Genomic DNA, 8,922 nt, shown 5'->3' on the forward strand with positions numbered 1-8,922 from the left:
TATGAATACATGTGATCTAGTTCCAGATTACTAGTGTAGTAGGACACTTTAGTGGAGGTGCTTTATATATTAGAGAATATATAGAACTGGACCAGATATGTTTATTAATACTTAGTTAAATACCATTTCGAAGTATTAATTAAATATATCAACTGATGATCATATACAAATAGATCTTAATCTTGAAGTTACTATGAACTCCTGTTTATGTTATATGAGTTCTTTGATTCACTCGTTAAGGTTTGTCAGAATAATCAGGCTAGAAACTTTTGTTTTGGGAACTCATTAATGTAAATGGCTGGGGACATAGTATACATATAAGAAATCTATATCTTCTCATAAGAGATTGAATAATGGTTCTCTTAAGGGTTGACTTTTGGGACTGAAAGATTATTGAGCTCAAATTCATAATTTAGTTATGCATTAACCTTCACTAGGGAAGTCAATAGTACTTAAGGAAACAAGATATAATTAAAAGGGTAAAATAGTAATTTCATTCCCGGTTAACTATGACCAATTATTAGATGGTTAATTTGTATGTAACGATTATATCAATGGATGCTTTATTGTTATAAATTACTTAGTAAATGAGATGTGTATAATTAAAAGAGTGTAGTCTTATATTTATAGTGGAGTAATCATGAGATTAATACATTAAGATTATTTAATTAAAGAGTTTAATTAATAATCACAAATTTATTTGAGCTTGGAATTATAGGTCCATAGGTCCCCACAGCGACTCTATCAACACTATTCAAGGCAAGAGTTGATATAAAGGGTAAAATGATACAAAAGACATATTTAAGAAGAAATTTGTTCTTCGGGCCAAATATGCAATTATGTGATAATAGTGATTAATTAATTAATTACAAAATATTTGTAATTATCAAAATTAATTATTGTATAATTTTCGAAATTATATAAATAATTAATGTATTATAATTTTTTAAATTATAAAATAAATATCAAAATTTTGAAATTGATATTTAATAAAAATTGGTTTTAATTAATTAAATATCTTTATTTGAGTGGGAGATAATAATCTGATAAATTCAAATTGGATTTGAATTTAAAAGATTAATATTTATTCAAATAATTAATTATATGTGATAATTAGTTAAAAAGATAATAGATTCAAATTTGCATTAATTATGAGGTTGTTGGATTTTATATAATAAGGTAGTTTCAATAAATAATGAAATAATTGTGAAAAAAAAATCTTGGACCCTATTTTGTAGGAAGCTACACGCACCAAGCAGTCCTACGGACTCACTTGGGCGTGTAGCACATAAAAAATTCAATATTGGATTTTTTCACTTCTATTTATTTATTTAATTAATTAATGGATAAGTCAAAAGTTAGTTTTGATGTTTACATTATTAAAATAATTAAATAATAGTTAAGAAAATAAATATCTTTATTTTATAGGGAACTGCACGACACGCACACTCCCTGGACTATGTGTGGCGTGCAGCTATAGAAATCAGGGATGAATTTTTCACTTTTATTTATTTAATTAATTAATTAATGAAAAAAATTCAAAAAGTTAGCTTTGATAATTTCATAAATAAGATAATTAATTAATTAATTAAAAGATAAATTGTAATTGGTTACATATTTATTTTTTAAAATTTAAATATTTTCTATTTAAGTTAGACTTATCAGAAAATAACTAGATACATAATTTATTCACTCTAAGAAAAGAACGATACTTTCCATCTCTCCCTGAAAAATATACAGAACTAATAGCAGGCCTATTCTCTTGATCTCATGTGTTGAGTACATCAAGTGGAATCAGAAATATACCATCCTTTATTCTCTAAGTGCCCACACACTTCTTGAGGTGTAGAGAACGTTGTGGAAGATCTTGGTGTGAGTACCTAGGAGCAGCTTGGATAGGAAGATCGTTTATTTTATGAAAAGATAGCAAGGATACTTGATAGGTACCAAGAGATATGTATTTTAGTCTTTTCTTGTTTATGATTAATGTGTGTATATTAATGGATCCGCATTTTTAAAAGTAGTTTAAATATATTACAAAAATTTTGTTGTACACTGGGCCAACCCATCACTATTCCGCTGCGTATTAGGAAACTTGTTCCTAACATATAGTATATGGAGAGCCAACACTAGGAAGATGAACTGTCACAACTGAGGGACTAGCCTCAGCCTCTCCCTTAGTGATAACTCTTGAATAAAGAGTTATTTCATGTGCTTTTGAACTTATAATTGTGGAAAAATCGTGGGTGATGTTAGTTTATTTTTAGCTTTTGTAGCTAACGTTGGTGTTTTTATGATCGTAAGTAAGTTTAATTATTTTTGTAGTTTTTAATAGCTAATGGGTTAAAGGTAGTAGTCTCATGGATAAATATTTGCACAAAGAATGAACTAACATGTGAATATCTAAATTGAATTTTTGATGGCTGAATTATCAGGTTTTGTTGAAACGTTTTGATCAGGCAATTTTTGGGCACATAGAACACGTGGCAAGTCAATGGGTGAGCTGGAATATTGGTTGAGGTGGCAAGTACAGAAAGCATCCGTCAACATTTGGGACAAAATGACAAAAGAAAAGAGGAGACTCACGTTTTTGACAAGGAGGGGTAATATGCTACTTTGAGGCTAAAGGAGAAATCCTAGAATAGACAAAAAGAAGCATCAGCCAAAAAGGAGAGGAGGCATCCATTTTTAGAAAAGAAAACCAGCAAGAAGAAGGAAAGAAACCCAGAAATCAGCAAGGAAGAAGGAGGACGAAAAAGAGAGCTCAAGCATCATTTTGGATTTGTTCCTTCTTCTATTCCTAAACTCCATTTTTATATTTTCTAAGTAATTTCTGAATCTGAATATTATGGGCTGTTTTTATTGTGTATTAACTTCTATTAATTCGACCATGAACTAATTTTTAGGTGGCTTGAATTGTTGATGAACCCTATGTTATAGTCTATTAATTTCTTGCACTTTATTTTAGTAAAATCTATCTTGTTCATTCAAGTGTGCTTATATTAATTTCTTGTTATTCTTTGGCCAACAATGGCAAGATATTCAGTTATGTTTAATGCTGGAAAGATTAAATGTAATGGGAAGAATTTGGATGATAAAAGTCATAATCTAGGTTAGATTATGTTAGTAAGTAACATAGGGATGTGTTATTTGCCTTGTATAACTTTTGAGAATTAAACTCTAAATTTGCATTCTTAAATCTGGTTTTGCATAGGAATATGTTTAATTAGGTAAAAGAATTAATGTCATAAAATTTGGGAAAGTTTTATGAGTGTTTAATGAATTCTTGTTAACGTGTGAGTTTTGCTAGAATATTGTTGCTCCAATTTGTTCGCAATTTGTTCAGGATGATTAATATAGGGGAAATCAATAATTCAAGCCCATTTTGCAATCCATATATTTCTTTCAATTTTCTTGTTCAGTTCAGTTTTAATTTTATTATTTCCATCTTTTTAATATTTTGTTTAGCCTAAAAACAATCCATTTGATTTTTAGTACTTTTAAGTTGTTTAGTAATTGTTTTGCTTATTTTTCTATTTTGCAATCCCTGTGGAGACGATTTACTTATCATTGTATTACTTTGTAACTACGTGCACTTGCGTATTTAAAATCAAATATTAAATTTATCACAACAAGTTTTTGGCGCAGTTGCCAAGGATTGGAATTAGAAATTTGTGTAATATCAATTACTTGCAATTTATTTTTTCTTTGTTGAACTGACTTTGTTTGCTTGCTCTTGTGTTTTCTTGGGTGATTTACTATATGAACGAGCAAGAAGACATTGAACTAGCTCCTATTGACCCTGAGATTGAAAGAACAGTTAGAAGAAGACTAAGGGAAAAACAGTCTCAAAATCACCTTAATATTGCTGAAGAGGTTGAAGGAGTTGAGGGTGCTAATAATGTTACTAACACAATTGCTATGGCTGATGATAGAGAGAGAGCCATAAGGGAGTATGCTGCCCCCATGTTTAATGAGCTCAATCCGGGAATTGTTAGGCCTGAATTTCAAGCACCCCAATTCGAGTTAAAACTCGTTATGTAGTAAATGTTGCAAATAGTGGGTCAATTTAGTGGGCTGCCTACTGAGGATCCTCATCTTCATCTTCGTTCATTTTTGGAGGTGAGCGATTCTTTTAAGCTACAAGGAGTGAGTGACGAGGCCCTAAGGTTGAAATTGTTCCCTTTCTCTTTGAGGGATAGAGCTAGAGCTTGGCTAAAAACCCTTCCTCCCAACTCGGTTACTACATGGAATGAGTTGGCTGAAAATTTCTTGATGAAGTACTTTCCTTCCACCAAAAATGCCAAGTTTCACAATGAAATTATCTCATTTCAGCAGCTGGAAGATGAATCATTTTGTGAAGCTTAGGAGAGATTCAAGGAGTTATTGAGGAAATTCCCACACCATGGGATTCCGCATTGTATACAAATGGAAACTTTCTACAATGGGCTCAATTCTTCCACTCGTATGGTGTTAGATGCTTCAGCTAATGGGGTTATTCTCTCTAAGTCCTACAATGAAGCCTATGAGATTTTGGAGAGGATAGCTAGCAACAAGTATCAATGGTCCAATGCTAGAGCCTTAACAAGTCAAAAAGTGGCTAGTATACTTGAAGTGGATGCATTGACAGCTTTGACCGCTCAAGTTTCTTCAATGACTAACCTTCTCAAGAACATGAGTTTGGGGGGAATGGTACAACCGGCTTCTATGGGACAAGTTGCTGATTTATCTTGTGTTTATTGTGGAGATGGGCACACATTTGAGAGTTGTCATTCGAATCCTGCTTCGGTTTGCTATGTGGGGAATCAAAATGCCAATTGAAAAAACCCATATTTGAACTCTTATAATCCAAGGTGGAGGCAGCATCCAAACATCTCATGGGGGGTCAAGGAGCTAGTTCAAGCGAAGCACCAATGCAAAACAAGCCTACATATCAACCGGGGTTTTCTCAACCAAAAGTTCAACCACCTCCTCCTCAAGTGTCACAATTAAGCTCTTTGGAGAGTTTAATGATGCTGTGATTCAGAGCCAAGCGACATCCTTGAGTAACCTATAGATTCAATTGGGGTAGCTAGCTAATGAGCTAAGGAATAGACCACAAGGCACTTTGCCTAGTGATACCGAAAACCCAAGGAAGGATGGTAACGAGCATTTCAAGACGGTTACCTTGAGGAGTGGTAAAAATCTGGAATTGACTTAGGATAATTGTACTAGAAACAGTGAGCCCACTTCAATCCAAAGTAGTGTGGACAAGGGAGACAAAGCTGTGAATTCAAAAAAGTTAAATGTTGATCCTAAAGCAATTGCTGCAGCAATTCCTCCGCAAAATGCTACAGGGAAGCCTATGATCAAGCCACCTACACCATTTCCTCAATGTTTTCAAAAGCTGCAATAAGATGGTCAATTCCAGAGAAATTTTGATGTTTTGAAACAACTTCACATCAATATACTGTTGGTGGAAGCTTTGGAGCAAATGCCCAACTATGTAATGTTTTTGAAAGATATTTTAATTAAGAAGAGGAGGCTTGGTGAATTTGAAACGGTGGCTTTGACTAAAGGTTGTAGCGCTATATTGAAGAATAAAATTCCTCCTAAATTGAAAGATCTGGGCAGCTTCACAATTTCTTGTTCTATTGGTGGTAGAGACATTGGTAGAACACTTTGTGACTTGGGGGCTAAATCAATTTGATGCCCATGTCAATTTTCAAGAAGTTTGGAATTGGAGAAGCAAGACCAACCACATTAACTTCGTAATTAGTGGATCGTTCTATGGGACACCCGAAAGGAAAAATTGAAGATGTTCTTGTACAAGTTTATAAATTCATTTTTCTGGCTGATTTCATCATTCTTGATTATGAAGTGGATAGAGATGTTCCTATTATCTTGGGTAGGCCATTTCTAGCTACCGGGAGGACCTTGATTGCTGTACAAAAAGGAGAGCTTACTATGAGGGTGAATGACCAACAAGTGACTTTCAATGTGGTCAACACTATGATGTTTCCAGATGAGATTGAGGAATGCTCTAGGCTAAGTGTAATTAAGTCAATTGTCACTGAAAAATTCCACAAGGAAGTTTTTAAAGATGGAATGGGGGTGAGGTCATTTGAAGAGCTTGAAGACTTAAGTGAAGAGGAAGAAAGCTAAGTTACATGGGTTGAGTCAAAGTAGTCCTTTGCTAAATTTAGGAGGCCTTTTGAGTCATTAGACTTGTTGGAAGGAAATTTTAAGCCTCCTAAGCCCTCTATTCAAGAGCCACCAAAATTAGAGTTGAAGCCTTTGCCTAATCAGTTGAAGTATGCCTATTTGAGAGATAATGAGACTTTGCCTATGATTATTTCAGCCATGTTAGGAGCTGAAAAAGAGCAATTGTTGCTGGCTGTTTTGAAGAAATATACAAGGTTCATTGGTTGGACCATGGCAGATATCAAGGATATAAGTCCCTCATTAAGTATGCATAAAATTCTGTTGGAGGATTGCTGTAATAATTCTATTGAGCAGCAGCGAAGGCTTAATCCTATCATGAAGGAAGTGGTTAGAAAAGAGATAATTAAGTGGCTTGATTATGGAATTGTTTACCCAATTTCAGATAATTCTTGGGTCAGCCCGATTTAGTGTGTTCCTAAGAAAGGTGGAGTCATGGTGGTGGCTAATGAAAATAATGAGTTGATTCCCACAAGACAAGTGATGGGGTGGCGTGTTTGTATGGACTATCGGAAGTTGAATAAGGCTACTCGGAAAGACCACTTCCCGCTCCCATTCATTGGTCAAATGCTTGATCGGTTGGCAGGAAAGGAGTTTTATTGTTTCCTTGACGGGTATTCAGGCTATAATCAGATTTCCATTATGCCAAAAGACTAAGAGAAGACTAGATTTACTTGTCCTTATGGCACCTCTGCCTTTAGAAGGATGTCGTTTGGGCTGTGCAATGCCTTCTCCACTTTCCAACGTTGATGATGGCGATATTTTCAGATATTGTGGAGAAGTCTCTTGAAGTCTTCATGGATGATTTTTCAGTATTTGGGGAGTCCTTTGACAATTGTTTAGTTAACTTGGAGCAAGTTTAGGCGAGATGCGAACAAATGAACTTGGTACTCAATTGGGAAAAATGACATTTCATGGTGCAAGAAGGCATTGTGTTGGGCCATAGAATTTCTAACAAGGGCATAAAAGTGGATAGAGCAAAGATGGAAGTCATTGAAAAATTACCACCACCTACTACAATCAAGGGGATTAGAAGCTTTTTGGGGCATGCGGGCTTCTATAGGAGGTTTATAAAAGATTTTTCAAAGACTTCTAAGCCCTGTTGTACCTTACTTGAGCAAAATCGAGCATTTAAGTTCACCAAGGAGTGTCAAGAAGCATTTATGACTTTAAATAAGGCTCTTATCACTGCACCCATCATTGTAGCTCTGGATTGGTCTCTCCCCTTTGAATTGATGTGCGATGCTAGTGATTTTGCTGTGGGTGACGTACTTGGGCAGCAAAAAGAGAAGGTTTTTCACTCCATTTACTATGCAAGGCAGACATTAGTCGATGCTCAATTGAGCTATACCACCACCGAGAAAGAGCTTTTGGCGGCGGTGTTTGCTTTTGACAAGTTTAGAGCTTATCTTATGGGGCATAAAGGGGTGATTTATACAGACCATTCATCGATCAAGTATCTAATTTCCCAGAAGGATGCTAAGCCACGACTTATTCGATGGGTGTTGCTTCTTCAAGAATTTGACATGGAAATTCGGGATAGAAAAGGAACGGAGAACCAAGTGGCTGAGCATTTAACTAGACTTGAAGCTGGAAGTGAAAAGCAAAATGAAAAGCCTATTAAAGAGACATTCTCCGATGAGCAATTGTTGGTTGTGAACCAAACCACCACTCCATGGTATGCTGATTTTGTCAACTATTTGGTGAGTGGTTTGCATCCACCTGATTTGAATAGGCTGCAACTCAAGAAGTTCTTTCATGATGTGAGATTTTATTATTGGGATGAGCCTTATTTGTACAAACAATGTTCATGAGGCGTTGTGTGCCTAAGGATGAAGTTTCAAGCATACTAGAGCATTGTCATTCAGCTCCTTATGGTGGACATTTTGGTGGGCAAAGGACAGCCGCTAAGGATTTTCAATCAGGGTACTTTTGGCCTTCTCTCTTCAAGGAAGCTCATTAATTTGCTAAGAGATGTGACCACTGCTAGCGTGTTGGAAATATTTCAGCAAGGAATGAAATTCCTTTGAATAGCATCCTTGAATAGCATCTTTGTTGTTTCCTTGTCTTTTGTTGTTTAGTTTGTCTCTTTTGTGTCTTTTTGTTATTTGTGTTTTTTTTAGAGTCATCACTTGAGGACGAGTAATGTCATAAGTTTGGGGGTGTATAACTCTTGAATAAAGAGTTATTTCATGTGCTTTTGAACTTATAATTGTGGAAAAATCGTGGGTGATGTTAGTTTATTTTTAGCTTTTGTAGCTAACTTTGGTGTTTTTATGATCTTAAGTAAGTTTAATTATTTTTGTAGTTTTTAATAGCTAATGGGTTAAAGGTAGTAGTCTCATGGATAAATATTTGCACAAAGAATGAACTAACATGTGAATATCTAAATTGAATTTTTGATGGCCGAATTATCAGGTTTTGCTGTAGCAAAATAGATTTTGCTAAAACGTTTTGATCAGGCAATTTTTGGGCACATAGAACACGTGGCAAGTCAATGGGTGAGCTGGAATATTGGTTGAGGTGGCAAGTACAGAAAGCATCCGTCAACATTTGGGACAAAATGACAAAAGAAAAGAGGAGACTCACGTTTTTGACAAGGAGGGGTAATATGCTACTTTGAGGCTAAAGGAGAAATCCTAGAATAGACAAAAAGAAGCATCAGCCAAAAAGGAGAGGAGGCATCCATTTTTAGAAAAGAAAACCAGCAAGAAGAAGGAA

General features: G+C 35.0%; 1 non-coding gene across 1 annotated transcript; it reads right to left on the reverse strand.

The window, feature by feature from the left end:
• Positions 1-4,306: 4,306 nt before the first annotated feature.
• On the reverse strand, positions 4,307-4,412 carry LOC133833671 (small nucleolar RNA R71). Its single transcript, XR_009893039.1, has one exon. It is a non-coding gene; the product is annotated as a small nucleolar RNA R71 (small nucleolar RNA).
• Between the last annotated feature and the right edge of the window lie 4,510 nt (positions 4,413-8,922).

The sequence above is a fragment of the Humulus lupulus genome, chromosome 4 (assembly GCF_963169125.1).
Source record: "Humulus lupulus chromosome 4, drHumLupu1.1, whole genome shotgun sequence".
Classification (NCBI taxonomy): Eukaryota; Viridiplantae; Streptophyta; class Magnoliopsida; order Rosales; family Cannabaceae; genus Humulus; species Humulus lupulus.